The sequence below is a fragment of the Wyeomyia smithii genome, chromosome 1, assembly GCF_029784165.1.
Source record: "Wyeomyia smithii strain HCP4-BCI-WySm-NY-G18 chromosome 1, ASM2978416v1, whole genome shotgun sequence".
NCBI classification, from domain to species: domain Eukaryota; kingdom Metazoa; phylum Arthropoda; class Insecta; order Diptera; family Culicidae; genus Wyeomyia; species Wyeomyia smithii.
The window spans coordinates 83,321,685-83,339,857 of NC_073694.1; the positions used below are offsets into that span (position 1 = coordinate 83,321,685).

The window sequence follows — 18,173 nt, forward strand, 5'->3', positions numbered from 1 at the left end:
CTTTGGGTTCCAAAATATTGATGTTGGAATTGAAGTATAAAATATGAAATTTGAGGTAATGTTAGTGCTTAAGAAATGGTTAAATGACTCTTAATTTCGAACAATTTAATCTCGAGCGATACCGGGAACGTTCAAATAGTACGATACCACATTTAAATTATATTGAGGCCACATATATAGATCAAAGAGAGTGTAGTTTTAAATAGTCTTTGAGTTTCTTCTCTTCCACTAACTTTTGAGCCACGTATCAAATTGTTATGAAGTTGGTTATTTGTAAGTTTGAGAGATGACTCGTTCGTATGACACTAGTTATGTTCAAATAAGTCGTGTAATCTTTGAGATAATAGACTTTCGTTGTTTTATTAACGATTTAATACATAACGGTTGCTAAGGTTCGATTATAATCAAATGAAATGGGAACGTATAGGACAGCCAAACTTCGAAACCACGTTAAATCATAATTCATCAGTTAACCCTTAATTAACCCGTTCATCTGATATCAATATTGTTCAAATCGTTTGTGTAGTTTCTGAGATAATGAGGTTTCGTGATTTTCACATTTCGGTACTTTACAGACGAAGTTACAGTTCGATAACAGTAAAATTCAATAGGGTGTTATGAGGCAGCTAGACTTATTAGTTGACACTAATTTTGTGGAAATCGGGTCGGCCATCTCTGAGAAAAGTAAGTGAGTCCAAATAGTCTTCGGAATATGTTCGTTTTCATAGCTGGATTTCACATTTTTAACAGGCAAAGGCAAAGTAATAGTCCGATTGCAAAATAATTCAATAAGGTCTCATGGGGCAACTGGACCTTCCATTCGACACTGATTTTATGAAAATCGGTCCAGCCATCTCTGAGAATCATGAGTGAGATTAAACAGTCTTCAGAACACGTTTCTTTTCATAACTTTTAAACCACAAGTCAATCTTTATAAAATTCAAAAGTTAAGGGTTTTCAAGGTAGCCCGTTCATTTAAAACAAATCTTGTTCAAATCGGTTGTGTAGTTTTCGAGATAATGATGTTTTATGATTTTTACATTTTGCTACATAATCTCTAAACTAAAAATCCGATCACAATAAAATTTGATAGGGTCTTATGGGACAAGAAGACCTTTCATTTGCAATTAATTTAATGAAAACCGGTTTAGCCATCTCTGAGAAAAGTGAGTGAGAATAAAAATCTGCACACACACACACACACGCACACGCACACACACACGCACACACACACACGCACACGCACACACACTCACACACACACACACACACACACACACACACACACACACACACACACACACACACATACAGAAAATGCTCAGCTCGTCGTGCTGAACCGAGTGAAATACAGTAAAGTTCTTTTTTACACGATTTTACGTACCGTGCAAAAGAAACCGTGTAAAAAAAAACCGCGTTATTTGGAAAAACGTCGTAAAAAAACCGCGTTATTTGGAAAAACGTCGTAAAAAAGAACCGTGTAAAATAAAACCGTGTAAAAATGAAACTATGTAAAAAAACAGCCAACTATAGTCTGTTACCGTTACTGTTACTTACTGTAACAATTTTACGCGAAGACGAAAAATAGTGCAAAAAAAACCGTGTAAAAAAACCGCGTTATTTGGAAAAACGTCGTAAAAAAACCGCGTTATTTGGAAAATCGTCGTAAAAAAGAATCGTGTAAAATAAAACCGTGTAAAAAAACCGTGTAAAAAAAGACTTTACTGTATGTCATTCGGCCCTTTGGGGCACTTTTATACAGTAAAGTTCTTTTTTACACGATTTTACGTGCTGTGCAAAAAGAAACCGTGTAAAAAAACGCGTTATTTGGAAAAACGTCGTAAAAAAGAACCGTGTAAAATAAAACCGTGTAAAAATGAAACTGTGTAAAAAAACAGCCAACTATAGTCTGTTACCGTTACTGTTACTTACTGTAACAATTTTACGCGAAGACGAAAAATCGTGCAAAAAAAACCGTGTAAAAAAACCGCGTTATTTGAAAAAACGTCGTAAAAAAACCGCGTTATTTGGAAAATCGTCGTAAAAAAGAATCGTGTAAAATAAAACCGTGTAAAAAAAGACTATACTGTATGTCATTCGGCCCTTTGGGGCACTTTTATACAGTAAAGTTCTTTTTTACACGATTTTACGTGCTGTGCAAAAAGAAACCGTGTAAAAAAACCGCGTTATTTGGAAAAACGTCGTAAAAAAAAACGCGTTATTTGGAAAAACGTCGTAAAAAAGAACCGTGTAAAAATGAAACTGTGTAAAAAACAGCCAACTATAGTCTGTTACCGTTACTGTTACTTACTGTAACAATTTTACGCGAAGACGAAAAATCGTGCAAAAAAAAAACGTGTAAAAAAACCGCGTTATTTGGAAAAACGTCGTAAGAAAAACCGCGTTATTCGGAAAATCGTCGTAAAAAAGAATCGTGTAAAATAAAACCGTGTAAAAAAAGACTTTACTGTACTTTCGGTTTTGCAAGTGGTTGCTATATCTTTCTAGAAGAAAGGCAAAAAGGCAAAAACATTATTCAAAAAATAAATTGTTTTGTTTCGAAATTATATTATCCACTCACAACCAACTCAACTGGTCTAGATTTACCCATAGCCGACACCGGGAGATTTTCTGAGGTGAAAAATCTCTGGGATCACGCCTTCCATCGCATGAGGAAGTGAAGCCGTTGGCGTCGGTCCGTTAATCAATAGGTCGTAAGTTAGGGTCCTGGGTGGAGTCGCCTCCCCGGGTGTATATTTTTTTCGAAAAGACAAAAATATTAGATACCACTTTGCCGAAGACGTCACACCGATCAAACAAACCGTTTTGGCCCTAAAAATATGTTTAATCATCAATATTTTCCCAAGATAACATTTTTAAATAGTTTCTTATAATTGAGTCGTGTTCCAAAAAATTATACCAATAGCACAAAATGGCATCTTTTGCCTATGAAAATGCTATGCAAAGTTTCAGCCACATCAAAATGGTCGATTAAATTGGTTGCCCTTTTCTGTGGAATTGCTCATTATTAAAGAAATTTCAACAGATATTGACCTAGTTTCCGCACCATGACAGAACACAGTTTGTAGAAATATTTGTTATATATTTTGTGATTAAAATCATATCAAAAATCGAGAAGTACAACCCGGGTAGCTCCGTTCCGGTCCGGTTCGAAATAAAATCGAGCTTCGAAGATTCCGGTCCCATCTGACTTTTGATTGGATTCTACCCGATCCGATGTCATACACTATTCAAAAGAACTTTCAATACGCCTCCCGCGACGCTGATAGCATCGTATACGATGTTTTGAGCAATCAATATTTCTTTCACCTGATCCAGGATATGCAACAGGAGAACATTGAATTATTTTCTTTGAAAATCTGACAAAATATGTTACGGAACAGTAAACTATGTTTATTCGCCTGACCAAGCTTGATTTTATTTAACGCAGATCTTGCTGCGAAGCCGCTTTCGACTTTGGCTGAAACCAACAACCAACTTTTCCATAACCGGCAGAATCGTGCCAGTTGGGTCAACGTGCAAAAAACAACAGGTTTTCAAGTTGACATTTGCCGGGATTTTCCCGGCGTGAAGCCCAATTTCCCTTTTTTTTCCCGGTGATTTGAAATTCCCGGCTTTTCCCGGTAGAGTGGCCACCCTGTATTATAATCGTAGAGTAATTAGGTTGTATAACGTTTCCCCGAAAAAAAATTTTTCGAACCGAAATGTTTTCCGCGAAGGATATATCCCCGAATGTACCGTTTTCCCGAATGTAACATTTTTCCGAAAATCATCCCCGAAACCCAATTCCTTCAGTGTACCATTTCCCCGTAATGTAATAATTATGCCAAACAACTGTTTGAGGCAGCAGCAGCATCAATGTTAAAGGTCTCAGTAGACATCTCTTCCACCGAGCAGCTTAAAACTGTTTCCTCAACTTTTGATATGATGTTTTTTATTAGACTCACTTAATCCGACGGTGTTAACCTTGTACAGTCAGGTTTTTTTTTACGAAAACCCGTGTAAAAAAACGCGTTAATTCAAAAATCCGCGTAAAAAAACCGCGTTAATCCGAAAATCAGAAAACCGGTGCAAAACCTCAAAAAATCCACGTAAAAAACTGACTGTATAGGGTTCCACTTTGGTCATCTGTGTAGTAGAATTATCAACAATAAATTCGATTCCTTGCCTTTTGAAACATCATGTTCGATTTAAAGATTTCTGCTGTCATCATACAAAGAACATACCGTGTACGGAAGTGGACAATCATAAAATATATTATTTCTGTCGTTAGCTCCTGTTCAAATGAGGGTGGAACATTTGAAATAGTATTTACTCGTTCCATACTTTTATGGTATAAGGTGTTTTTCCATTAAATATGCCTTTAGCTAGTAGTTGTATTTTTTTAATTTTGTTGATTACACTGCTTATCATGTACAATCATATTACGTTCACTATTTTCCGATCGTTGCTCATGGTTGGGAACTATTTGTATAACATAAGCATGAATTGAAAATTTTCAACATAGGTTCACTTGGTTCCATTGTTAAATTGAGTAATTTGATACGTAGCAGGAAAGAAATATTGTAAAATGAAAACATTTGTATTGAAATATGATAGTACAAAGGCTAAAATTCGCTTCGTTTAATATGTCATAATTGTAGATTTACAGGTAATGAATTCAATTTGCGAAGCTCATTTGGAATGAACGACGAAAACATTGTACAAAAATTGATTTCCGCTTTTCAACTGTAATAAATTCAATTTATTTATCCGCGTCAAACCAATTCAGATGTAAAAATGATACAAAACATTCTCTATCTTCTACATGGTATTCCAATCTGTTGAAAAACGTGGGGAGAATTGTTGCTGCATGTGATGAGTTTTCGGCGATTTGGTTAAGAAAAAAACTATGTTTCTAATTTAGCATCTAATGCGCGCACACGTTTACGACCATCATCTACTCTTTCGTGCTTTTTCCATACACGGTGATATTTGTTCTCTAGCGAGAGCATATTTAGCTGGAAGCACACTGCTGCACTCGCACCCCGGGGCCGTGATGATGATCTTCGTCCTCGTCGTAAGCATTCTTGTAGCCATAATTTCGACGATCGCTTTCTGGGTCCAATTCCACCTATAACAAGATAACTCAGTTAATTTATTATGTAAACCACACGAACTTGATTTCCTCGAATACTGCATTTATGTCTAAATGATTGTATGGAACTTTGCCAGATTTCACAATCAATAGGTAACTTAACTGATTTAACAACACAACATCAGAGGTTTCAAGCGCGTTGTAATAACTATGCCAAGTAGGTATGACTAGTGATGTCCGATTACTTCTCGATTAATCGAGTTAATCGATTATTTGCGGAAATATTCGATTAATTTTTAATCGAATAACTGACTTTTCGATTATTGAATAATCGAATAGTTGACCCCGATTATTGTTCGATCATAGTTCAACTTTGTCCAAAAATGGGAAAATTGGTGATTCGAAACCTCTGTTCTCACTTATTTTATATAATCCATTTAGTTGAAAATTGTAGTTGTCGACTGGCGACAATTGATTTTACTCGCATGCCGCACATTATACATTGTACCTTACGTCGCAAATAGTGCGCTGTATAGCGCATTACATCCCACGTAAGGATATTTGAAGTCGCGATTTCGATTTAGTGCTGCGACGTTGATATTTCCCGCTGAACATGTGAAAAGGGCCCAAGTGCCATATGTAAACAAGCCACAATTTCACGATTTTCAATGAACACAAGCTTAATCTACTCGTACAAATAAAATTGTTTGATTAAGAGTAAATTCTTTTATCAATAAATCTTATTGGTAAGAGCAGATTTCGCTTGTATTGATCAAAAAACGAGAAAATTTGGCTTGTTTACATATGGCACATGGGCCCTTTTCACATGTTTGGCGAGATTTCATTCAAAATTATAAAAATGCGCGCACGAACGAAAACTAAACTTTTTTTTTACGTGTTCACAAACAAAACTCTTGGCGTCGCACAGTGGCGGGTCTCCGAACAAAAGTCGGACAAAACCCAAAATGTTCATTTAAAAAGCAGAAAATCCATATCAGGTTGATTTTTTTCTGGAAAATTCAATTTTGGTGTCAAAAATTCAAAAAGTTGGAAAAATATCTCCCTAAAAAAAAATAAAAAAAAATAAAAAAAAATTAAATTACTAAAATTACTAAAATTACGGCTAAATTACGTCGGTTAAAATTACGGCTAAAATTACGTCGCAGTGTTTTTATGTATATCATTATTTTTCATACTCCCATCTTTTGTTATGTTCGAGGATCCAGTAGTCATCAGCGAAACTGAGGATAGTATATATAATATAAAATATATAATAATAATGATTACGGTGTACGGTGTCAGTACTAAAAACTGACTATTTTCTGGCGAAGCGAATATGGGAAACCAGTATAAACTGTCAAAATGTGAACCAGCAGATCGTGTGCCAAATTTCGCAGTTGGAAAACTGCTCGGCATAATCAATAACCATGAACGAATGATAATCCATATGGTTTAACAGTCGTGACTATATCCCGAACTAGTTGTTAACCCTCTAGTGCCCAATGCCGCCATTTGGCGGGCTTCAGTCGAACCTCTAAAAAGCTTCAATGAATACTTAAAAAGTGTTTATAATGATTCATAGTGATTTTACCGAAGCCCGTCTAGAAATTAACTTGGGCACTAGAGGGTTAAGCACGTTTTGTGGTTATTGATTATGCGGGGCGATCATGTAGTACTTAAATAGATATCGATTTTGGCTAAATTAATACGTCGCATTAATTTAGGAAATAAAATGTTAAATACGTTAAACTAGAATACGTGAGTAGAAAACAAAGAATTATTCATTCATATAAGATCAATGTTGTGTGTAATAAGCAGTCTTTAAAAAAACCCACTGCCATTAATCAACTGTTCTGCCTTTTTCACGCTATACTATTTTAAGAGAAATGTGCATTCGAAACGAACTATACAGTATATTATATGTTGAAATATGCAAAATGGTCCCATTTTAATAGATTTAAAAAACTTGAGTCTAAGTAAAAATTTGTCGTTTAACATGGTCAAAAGGGGGTTGTTCATGTGTTTTCATACTAGTAAAAATACAGTGTCTATATACGTTAGTGAATAATTTGTGACGTGTCACCATCGTATTATTGTAATCAGGGATACCAGATATGCAAATTTATCTGAAAATGAAGATTTTTAGAATCCGTGTGCAGACTTTTTTTGATTTGTCGGTATTTGCAGTTTTTTCAGAGAGCAGATTTCATATTGAATTTAAATTTAATATTGAATATTGAACTTAAATTTCATAATAAATTTTCGGAGTAGAATTAAATGGAAATATTACCTATTCTCAATATTTAAAAACAGGTAACATCGATCAGCTCAATAGCATCAAACAGCGAATTCAAGAAGATTTTTTTGTCAAACTTGGTCTACATGTCGACAAACCGCACGCTGGCTTCGGCAGTAGCAATAACGGTGTTACAGCAAGACGTTTTTTCCAATGCAGAATTTTCTTTGGAGATAACAGGAGTCGATATTAATTTAATCTAGCGATTTCAGACGCTGCTAGCAACGATTTCGAGTGGTGAAAGAATTGATGCATCAAAATTTAAGTCCAACGCTACCGTTCATTATTACCTACGTAAAATTGTATGGATGTTCAACAACAGTACACAAATTACTAATTCAAGGATGTGAAATAATCGTTTAATCTTCGAGTCTCATTGACAAACTTTCGGAAGGATCCCAGGAATGCATGAATAAAGCAATCCGGAAAACACGAGAAAATAAATGCGACATGTTTCGTGAGCTGCTAATTGCGTCAGATCCGGTAGTTCCGAGTTTTAGACACAATAACAAATCGAAAAGCACTTTCACATAAGAGGTGGAAGATTTATTAATTTTCAGTCATGATGATACTGACGATGACGAGTAAAATGTTAAAACCTAATGCAATGGTTTGAAAAATTAATATTCATGTCAATTTAATATAATTATATGTGTTATTTTACCTTCTTTGCACACCTGAACGTAAGGCAATGAAGTTCTTCTAGAACAATTGAATGAAACTACTAACTACTTCTGTAAAACAACGTAACTTTCACAAATCACCATGCGCCTTCATTCAAACTATTTTATTTTCAATTAAAATTTTTGTTCAGCGGGGCAGAAAGGGGCAAAATGGGACCTTAATATTCGAAAAGTAGAGAAAATTTCCTATGAAATGCATACTATGCGAACTGTGGGAACCGATGGGTCAGATCGTACAGCACACGTTTGCGCAAAAAAAAAGTCTTTTTCAGACCACTCAATAGGTATTTCAAACATTTTACAAAAGTTATGATGAATTATATAAAAACATTCAACACGAAATACAATTCTGATTATTAATCTTCAAAATGCAACCTATCGCATGGAATTCGAATAAGAATTAGGTGAGTATTTACTAGTCGAAGTCAACCCCAATATGTGCTTTCTGAGCGAAAAAAATCATTAAAATAACATGACTTAACAACGTTTGAAGTGCTCTCAAAAATTCAAATATAATCCAATTGCCTTGATATTTGAAAAACACGTTTTTCAATACATTAGAACTTTTAAAAAAATATAAAATATCAATAATTAGAACTTGAGTTTTGTCCGGCTTCCGGCCACTGTGCGTCGCGACTACGAAGTTAAAAAAGATTTAAAGGGCTGTTCGCACTTACGCAAACGCACATAAGCGATTGTTAAAATATGTGTGAGTGCCAGAGATAGAATATTTTCTTCCCCCTTTTTCGCATGCAAGAACCGAACGAATTCGCGTTGACCCAATTATAGTATGGAACCGAATTCAAGGACAGATTCCAACGCTTTATAAAATACCGATGAAATACATGCCAGTTCTAGGAACATCCGTTCCTTCAGAAGTCTACTCAGCAAAGCCGGTCAAACGATTACAAAGCTGCGAAATCGGCTCCCTAGACCCCAACTAGAAATGTTCCTAATCTAACACTTGATAGGAGAGGATGCATGGTTCTACTGACGGCACCTACTCACGTCACAGGATGTCTAGGGAGTAGGGACATTCATTGTCATTCGAATGTTTAGCATTTTTGAGTTAAATGTTTCTTTTCTCGCTTTTCAAACGTTAACAAGTAAATTTATATGGTGGTTTCTATTTATTGATTCGTTTGCCTAATGTTTAGGATGTAGGATTCGATCACTTAAATCTAGTGTAAAGTTTTTCGTACAGCAAAATCACTTGCAAACAAATGCACAATTGCAAAACTGAAGAATTAAATGAATCGGAAAAATACTTTCTCAAAAATTCATAAAGAATTAGGCTAATTGAATTATTAAATATATTAAATAATGTGATTTCAAACCGAACAGTCAAAAAGTATCTTGAAGAAAGTTTTAATATGTTGTAAAATTGTACAATATGTTTTGCTGCGAAAAAGCAAAGTTTAGGTGTTACACTATTTAACACAGAATTTGCAGTAGAGATTCGATCCTAGGCTTGTTCGATGAACCAGCTTCGTACATCGAAATCAAGAGGTAGGCCACGGAATATTTCTAGAGCTTTCTGCCAGATTTGTCAGTAAAATCTAGAGATCAAGTTTATTGGTAACTGACTGTTGGTCAGCACTAACATTTTATTTTTGAACGTAGGGCTAACGCAATCAAATAATCGATTATCTCGATTAATCGAATATCTTGTGTCAGTTAATCGAGTCCTATTAGCGGGCCCGAACAAAATAATCGATTAACAATTAATCGATTAGTTGAAAAAATCGGACATCACTAGGTATGACTGTTTAAATACAGCAGTAAAATTTTCAATGCAGAGCTGCGATTTATCGAAGCATCAATCTGAACGTGAAGTAAGATAAATATTATCCCATTGCTTCCTCTAACGGTAAATAATTGGAGAAGCAAGCATGGAGATTTGAAACGATCTTGTGTTGATTACAGAATAATTATTGTCAACGGCAGTGAAGTTACAGAGTTCACTCTGAACTATACAGTTGATTACAGAATTGTCATTGTCAACGGTAGTGAAGTTACAAAGTTCACTCTGAACTATAGCACATGCCCAAGTCTTGCTGATTCTTGAACTTTAAAAAATCACTAAGTATGATAAAGTGATTTTTTTCATGCCAGTTCAGGGTGTAGATTTCAGGTGTTCATCTACCTACTCACTAATGCACTAAGTCTGTTAGATATAATTAAATTTATTTTATGCATCTAGAATGAGGGTCAGTGGTGTAGCAAAGGGAAGGTTATTGAAAAAAATCGGCTCGAACTCTCAGAAAGTCGACGAATAAAAATACTTTAGAGACAACAACAGATCGCTATCTTGAATTGCGATCTGGTGTTTGAGCAGCCCTCAGTCATCATCCCGATTTCGAAAATACCCATGTTGGATAGTATTTGTCCATTTCAGGATGTATTTTAGAAAACCAGAAGTCGCTATTCTGGATTTCAAAATGGCGTTTCTGGAAGTATATATGATGATTTTTGACCGTTCTACACCTTCCGAGGAAGACTAGTGGTAAAAATTCCTGCCAACACAGAAGAATGCAGCTTAATAAGTAAATTCAGTTTCCTCATTTTTCACCTTACTACACCAATCGAATACACCATAGAAACAAAAAAAAACAAAATCAACTGCATTACGGAATCTCATATTTATATATAAGCAGAAAAAAGATTATATTGCTTACTGGTATAGAGTAAAATATGTTCTAAGACATCATAAATGGAAATATTTACAGAAGTTATCGAAATTCTCAGGCAATATTTTTCTGATTAAATCATAATGTTGACACCGTGTAAAAAAAGACTTTACTGTACTTTCGGTTTTGCAAGTGGTTGCTATATCTTTCTAGAAGAAAGGCAAAAAGGCAAAAACATTATTCAAAAAATAAATTGTTTTGTTTCGAAATTATATTATCCACTCACAACCAACTCAACTGGTCTAGATTTACCCATAGCCGACACCGGGAGATTTTCTGAGGTGAAAAATCTCTGGGATCACGCCTTCCATCGCATGAGGAAGTGAAGCCGTTGGCGTCGGTCCGTTAATCAATAGGTCGTAAGTTAGGGTCCTGGGTGGAGTCGCCTCCCCGGGTGTATATTTTTTTCGAAAAGACAAAAATATTAGATACCACTTTGCCGAAGACGTCACACCGATCAAACAAACCGTTTTGGCCCTAAAAATATGTTTAATCATCAATATTTTCCCAAGATAACATTTTTAAATAGTTTCTTATAATTGAGTCGTGTTCCAAAAAATTATACCAATAGCACAAAATGGCATCTTTTGCCTATGAAAATGCTATGCAAAGTTTCAGCCACATCAAAATGGTCGATTAAATTGGTTGCCCTTTTCTGTGGAATTGCTCATTATTAAAGAAATTTCAACAGATATTGACCTAGTTTCCGCACCATGACAGAACACAGTTTGTAGAAATATTTGTTATATATTTTGTGATTAAAATCATATCAAAAATCGAGAAGTACAACCCGGGTAGCTCCGTTCCGGTCCGGTTCGAAATAAAATCGAGCTTCGAAGATTCCGGTCCCATCTGACTTTTGATTGGATTCTACCCGATCCGATGTCATACACTATTCAAAAGAACTTTCAATACGCCTCCCGCGACGCTGATAGCATCGTATACGATGTTTTGAGCAATCAATATTTCTTTCACCTGATCCAGGATATGCAACAGGAGAACATTGAATTATTTTCTTTGAAAATCTGACAAAATATGTTACGGAACAGTAAACTATGTTTATTCGCCTGACCAAGCTTGATTTTATTTAACGCAGATCTTGCTGCGAAGCCGCTTTCGACTTTGGCTGAAACCAACAACCAACTTTTCCATAACCGGCAGAATCGTGCCAGTTGGGTCAACGTGCAAAAAACAACAGGTTTTCAAGTTGACATTTGCCGGGATTTTCCCGGCGTGAAGCCCAATTTCCCTTTTTTTTCCCGGTGATTTGAAATTCCCGGCTTTTCCCGGTAGAGTGGCCACCCTGTATTATAATCGTAGAGTAATTAGGTTGTATAACGTTTCCCCGAAAAAAAATTTTTCGAACCGAAATGTTTTCCGCGAAGGATATATCCCCGAATGTACCGTTTTCCCGAATGTAACATTTTTCCGAAAATCATCCCCGAAACCCAATTCCTTCAGTGTACCATTTCCCCGTAATGTAATAATTATGCCAAACAACTGTTTGAGGCAGCAGCAGCATCAATGTTAAAGGTCTCAGTAGACATCTCTTCCACCGAGCAGCTTAAAACTGTTTCCTCAACTTTTGATATGATGTTTTTTATTAGACTCACTTAATCCGACGGTGTTAACCTTGTACAGTCAGGTTTTTTTTTACGAAAACCCGTGTAAAAAAACGCGTTAATTCAAAAATCCGCGTAAAAAAACCGCGTTAATCCGAAAATCAGAAAACCGGTGCAAAACCTCAAAAAATCCACGTAAAAAACTGACTGTATAGGGTTCCACTTTGGTCATCTGTGTAGTAGAATTATCAACAATAAATTCGATTCCTTGCCTTTTGAAACATCATGTTCGATTTAAAGATTTCTGCTGTCATCATACAAAGAACATACCGTGTACGGAAGTGGACAATCATAAAATATATTATTTCTGTCGTTAGCTCCTGTTCAAATGAGGGTGGAACATTTGAAATAGTATTTACTCGTTCCATACTTTTATGGTATAAGGTGTTTTTCCATTAAATATGCCTTTAGCTAGTAGTTGTATTTTTTTAATTTTGTTGATTACACTGCTTATCATGTACAATCATATTACGTTCACTATTTTCCGATCGTTGCTCATGGTTGGGAACTATTTGTATAACATAAGCATGAATTGAAAATTTTCAACATAGGTTCACTTGGTTCCATTGTTAAATTGAGTAATTTGATACGTAGCAGGAAAGAAATATTGTAAAATGAAAACATTTGTATTGAAATATGATAGTACAAAGGCTAAAATTCGCTTCGTTTAATATGTCATAATTGTAGATTTACAGGTAATGAATTCAATTTGCGAAGCTCATTTGGAATGAACGACGAAAACATTGTACAAAAATTGATTTCCGCTTTTCAACTGTAATAAATTCAATTTATTTATCCGCGTCAAACCAATTCAGATGTAAAAATGATACAAAACATTCTCTATCTTCTACATGGTATTCCAATCTGTTGAAAAACGTGGGGAGAATTGTTGCTGCATGTGATGAGTTTTCGGCGATTTGGTTAAGAAAAAAACTATGTTTCTAATTTAGCATCTAATGCGCGCACACGTTTACGACCATCATCTACTCTTTCGTGCTTTTTCCATACACGGTGATATTTGTTCTCTAGCGAGAGCATATTTAGCTGGAAGCACACTGCTGCACTCGCACCCCGGGGCCGTGATGATGATCTTCGTCCTCGTCGTAAGCATTCTTGTAGCCATAATTTCGACGATCGCTTTCTGGGTCCAATTCCACCTATAACAAGATAACTCAGTTAATTTATTATGTAAACCACACGAACTTGATTTCCTCGAATACTGCATTTATGTCTAAATGATTGTATGGAACTTTGCCAGATTTCACAATCAATAGGTAACTTAACTGATTTAACAACACAACATCAGAGGTTTCAAGCGCGTTGTAATAACTATGCCAAGTAGGTATGACTAGTGATGTCCGATTACTTCTCGATTAATCGAGTTAATCGATTATTTGCGGAAATATTCGATTAATTTTTAATCGAATAACTGACTTTTCGATTATTGAATAATCGAATAGTTGACCCCGATTATTGTTCGATCATAGTTCAACTTTGTCCAAAAATGGGAAAATTGGTGATTCGAAACCTCTGTTCTCACTTATTTTATATAATCCATTTAGTTGAAAATTGTAGTTGTCGACTGGCGACAATTGATTTTACTCGCATGCCGCACATTATACATTGTACCTTACGTCGCAAATAGTGCGCTGTATAGCGCATTACATCCCACGTAAGGATATTTGAAGTCGCGATTTCGATTTAGTGCTGCGACGTTGATATTTCCCGCTGAACATGTGAAAAGGGCCCAAGTGCCATATGTAAACAAGCCACAATTTCACGATTTTCAATGAACACAAGCTTAATCTACTCGTACAAATAAAATTGTTTGATTAAGAGTAAATTCTTTTATCAATAAATCTTATTGGTAAGAGCAGATTTCGCTTGTATTGATCAAAAAACGAGAAAATTTGGCTTGTTTACATATGGCACATGGGCCCTTTTCACATGTTTGGCGAGATTTCATTCAAAATTATAAAAATGCGCGCACGAACGAAAACTAAACTTTTTTTTTACGTGTTCACAAACAAAACTCTTGGCGTCGCACAGTGGCGGGTCTCCGAACAAAAGTCGGACAAAACCCAAAATGTTCATTTAAAAAGCAGAAAATCCATATCAGGTTGATTTTTTTCTGGAAAATTCAATTTTGGTGTCAAAAATTCAAAAAGTTGGAAAAATATCTCCCTAAAAAAAAATAAAAAAAAATAAAAAAAAATTAAATTACTAAAATTACTAAAATTACGGCTAAATTACGTCGGTTAAAATTACGGCTAAAATTACGTCGCAGTGTTTTTATGTATATCATTATTTTTCATACTCCCATCTTTTGTTATGTTCGAGGATCCAGTAGTCATCAGCGAAACTGAGGATAGTATATATAATATAAAATATATAATAATAATGATTACGGTGTACGGTGTCAGTACTAAAAACTGACTATTTTCTGGCGAAGCGAATATGGGAAACCAGTATAAACTGTCAAAATGTGAACCAGCAGATCGTGTGCCAAATTTCGCAGTTGGAAAACTGCTCGGCATAATCAATAACCATGAACGAATGATAATCCATATGGTTTAACAGTCGTGACTATATCCCGAACTAGTTGTTAACCCTCTAGTGCCCAATGCCGCCATTTGGCGGGCTTCAGTCGAACCTCTAAAAAGCTTCAATGAATACTTAAAAAGTGTTTATAATGATTCATAGTGATTTTACCGAAGCCCGTCTAGAAATTAACTTGGGCACTAGAGGGTTAAGCACGTTTTGTGGTTATTGATTATGCGGGGCGATCATGTAGTACTTAAATAGATATCGATTTTGGCTAAATTAATACGTCGCATTAATTTAGGAAATAAAATGTTAAATACGTTAAACTAGAATACGTGAGTAGAAAACAAAGAATTATTCATTCATATAAGATCAATGTTGTGTGTAATAAGCAGTCTTTAAAAAAACCCACTGCCATTAATCAACTGTTCTGCCTTTTTCACGCTATACTATTTTAAGAGAAATGTGCATTCGAAACGAACTATACAGTATATTATATGTTGAAATATGCAAAATGGTCCCATTTTAATAGATTTAAAAAACTTGAGTCTAAGTAAAAATTTGTCGTTTAACATGGTCAAAAGGGGGTTGTTCATGTGTTTTCATACTAGTAAAAATACAGTGTCTATATACGTTAGTGAATAATTTGTGACGTGTCACCATCGTATTATTGTAATCAGGGATACCAGATATGCAAATTTATCTGAAAATGAAGATTTTTAGAATCCGTGTGCAGACTTTTTTTGATTTGTCGATATTTGCAGTTTTTTCAGAGAGCAGATTTCATATTGAATTTAAATTTAATATTGAATATTGAACTTAAATTTCATAATAAATTTTCGGAGTAGAATTAAATGGAAATATTACCTATTCTCAATATTTAAAAACAGGTAACATCGATCAGCTCAATAGCATCAAACAGCGAATTCAAGAAGATTTTTTTGTCAAACTTGGTCTACATGTCGACAAACCGCACGCTGGCTTCGGCAGTAGCAATAACGGTGTTACAGCAAGACGTTTTTTCCAATGCAGAATTTTCTTTGGAGATAACAGGAGTCGATATTAATTTAATCTAGCGATTTCAGACGCTGCTAGCAACGATTTCGAGTGGTGAAAGAATTGATGCATCAAAATTTAAGTCCAACGCTACCGTTCATTATTACCTACGTAAAATTGTATGGATGTTCAACAACAGTACACAAATTACTAATTCAAGGATGTGAAATAATCGTTTAATCTTCGAGTCTCATTGACAAACTTTCGGAAGGATCCCAGGAATGCATGAATAAAGCAATCCGGAAAACACGAGAAAATAAATGCGACATGTTTCGTGAGCTGCTAATTGCGTCAGATCCGGTAGTTCCGAGTTTTAGACACAATAACAAATCGAAAAGCACTTTCACATAAGAGGTGGAAGATTTATTAATTTTCAGTCATGATGATACTGACGATGACGAGTAAAATGTTAAAACCTAATGCAATGGTTTGAAAAATTAATATTCATGTCAATTTAATATAATTATATGTGTTATTTTACCTTCTTTGCACACCTGAACGTAAGGCAATGAAGTTCTTCTAGAACAATTGAATGAAACTACTAACTACTTCTGTAAAACAACGTAACTTTCACAAATCACCATGCGCCTTCATTCAAACTATTTTATTTTCAATTAAAATTTTTGTTCAGCGGGGCAGAAAGGGGCAAAATGGGACCTTAATATTCGAAAAGTAGAGAAAATTTCCTATGAAATGCATACTATGCGAACTGTGGGAACCGATGGGTCAGATCGTACAGCACACGTTTGCGCAAAAAAAAAGTCTTTTTCAGACCACTCAATAGGTATTTCAAACATTTTACAAAAGTTATGATGAATTATATAAAAACATTCAACACGAAATACAATTCTGATTATTAATCTTCAAAATGCAACCTATCGCATGGAATTCGAATAAGAATTAGGTGAGTATTTACTAGTCGAAGTCAACCCCAATATGTGCTTTCTGAGCGAAAAAAATCATTAAAATAACATGACTTAACAACGTTTGAAGTGCTCTCAAAAATTCAAATATAATCCAATTGCCTTGATATTTGAAAAACACGTTTTTCAATACATTAGAACTTTTAAAAAAATATAAAATATCAATAATTAGAACTTGAGTTTTGTCCGGCTTCCGGCCACTGTGCGTCGCGACTACGAAGTTAAAAAAGATTTAAAGGGCTGTTCGCACTTACGCAAACGCACATAAGCGATTGTTAAAATATGTGTGAGTGCCAGAGATAGAATATTTTCTTCCCCCTTTTTCGCATGCAAGAACCGAACGAATTCGCGTTGACCCAATTATAGTATGGAACCGAATTCAAGGACAGATTCCAACGCTTTATAAAATACCGATGAAATACATGCCAGTTCTAGGAACATCCGTTCCTTCAGAAGTCTACTCAGCAAAGCCGGTCAAACGATTACAAAGCTGCGAAATCGGCTCCCTAGACCCCAACTAGAAATGTTCCTAATCTAACACTTGATAGGAGAGGATGCATGGTTCTACTGACGGCACCTACTCACGTCACAGGATGTCTAGGGAGTAGGGACATTCATTGTCATTCGAATGTTTAGCATTTTTGAGTTAAATGTTTCTTTTCTCGCTTTTCAAACGTTAACAAGTAAATTTATATGGTGGTTTCTATTTATTGATTCGTTTGCCTAATGTTTAGGATGTAGGATTCGATCACTTAAATCTAGTGTAAAGTTTTTCGTACAGCAAAATCACTTGCAAACAAATGCACAATTGCAAAACTGAAGAATTAAATGAATCGGAAAAATACTTTCTCAAAAATTCATAAAGAATTAGGCTAATTGAATTATTAAATATATTAAATAATGTGATTTCAAACCGAACAGTCAAAAAGTATCTTGAAGAAAGTTTTAATATGTTGTAAAATTGTACAATATGTTTTGCTGCGAAAAAGCAAAGTTTAGGTGTTACACTATTTAACACAGAATTTGCAGTAGAGATTCGATCCTAGGCTTGTTCGATGAACCAGCTTCGTACATCGAAATCAAGAGGTAGGCCACGGAATATTTCTAGAGCTTTCTGCCAGATTTGTCAGTAAAATCTAGAGATCAAGTTTATTGGTAACTGACTGTTGGTCAGCACTAACATTTTATTTTTGAACGTAGGGCTAACGCAATCAAATAATCGATTATCTCGATTAATCGAATATCTTGTGTCAGTTAATCG

At 35.1% G+C, this 18,173-nt stretch overlaps 2 long non-coding RNA genes across 2 annotated transcripts; both read right to left on the minus strand.

Moving 5' to 3' along the window:
• Positions 1 to 4,251: 4,251 nt before the first annotated feature.
• Positions 4,252 to 7,268, minus strand: LOC129717846 (uncharacterized). Its single transcript, XR_008726757.1, has 2 exons — positions 5,262 to 7,268; positions 4,252 to 5,134 (listed from the first exon to the last, which is right to left on the minus strand). It is a non-coding gene; the product is annotated as an uncharacterized LOC129717846 (long non-coding RNA).
• Positions 7,269 to 12,663: 5,395 nt separating this feature from the next.
• Positions 12,664 to 18,153, minus strand: LOC129717847 (uncharacterized). The gene is made up of 2 exons (XR_008726758.1): positions 13,674 to 18,153; positions 12,664 to 13,546 (listed from the first exon to the last, which is right to left on the minus strand). It is a non-coding gene; the product is annotated as an uncharacterized LOC129717847 (long non-coding RNA).
• Positions 18,154 to 18,173: the final 20 nt, after the last annotated feature.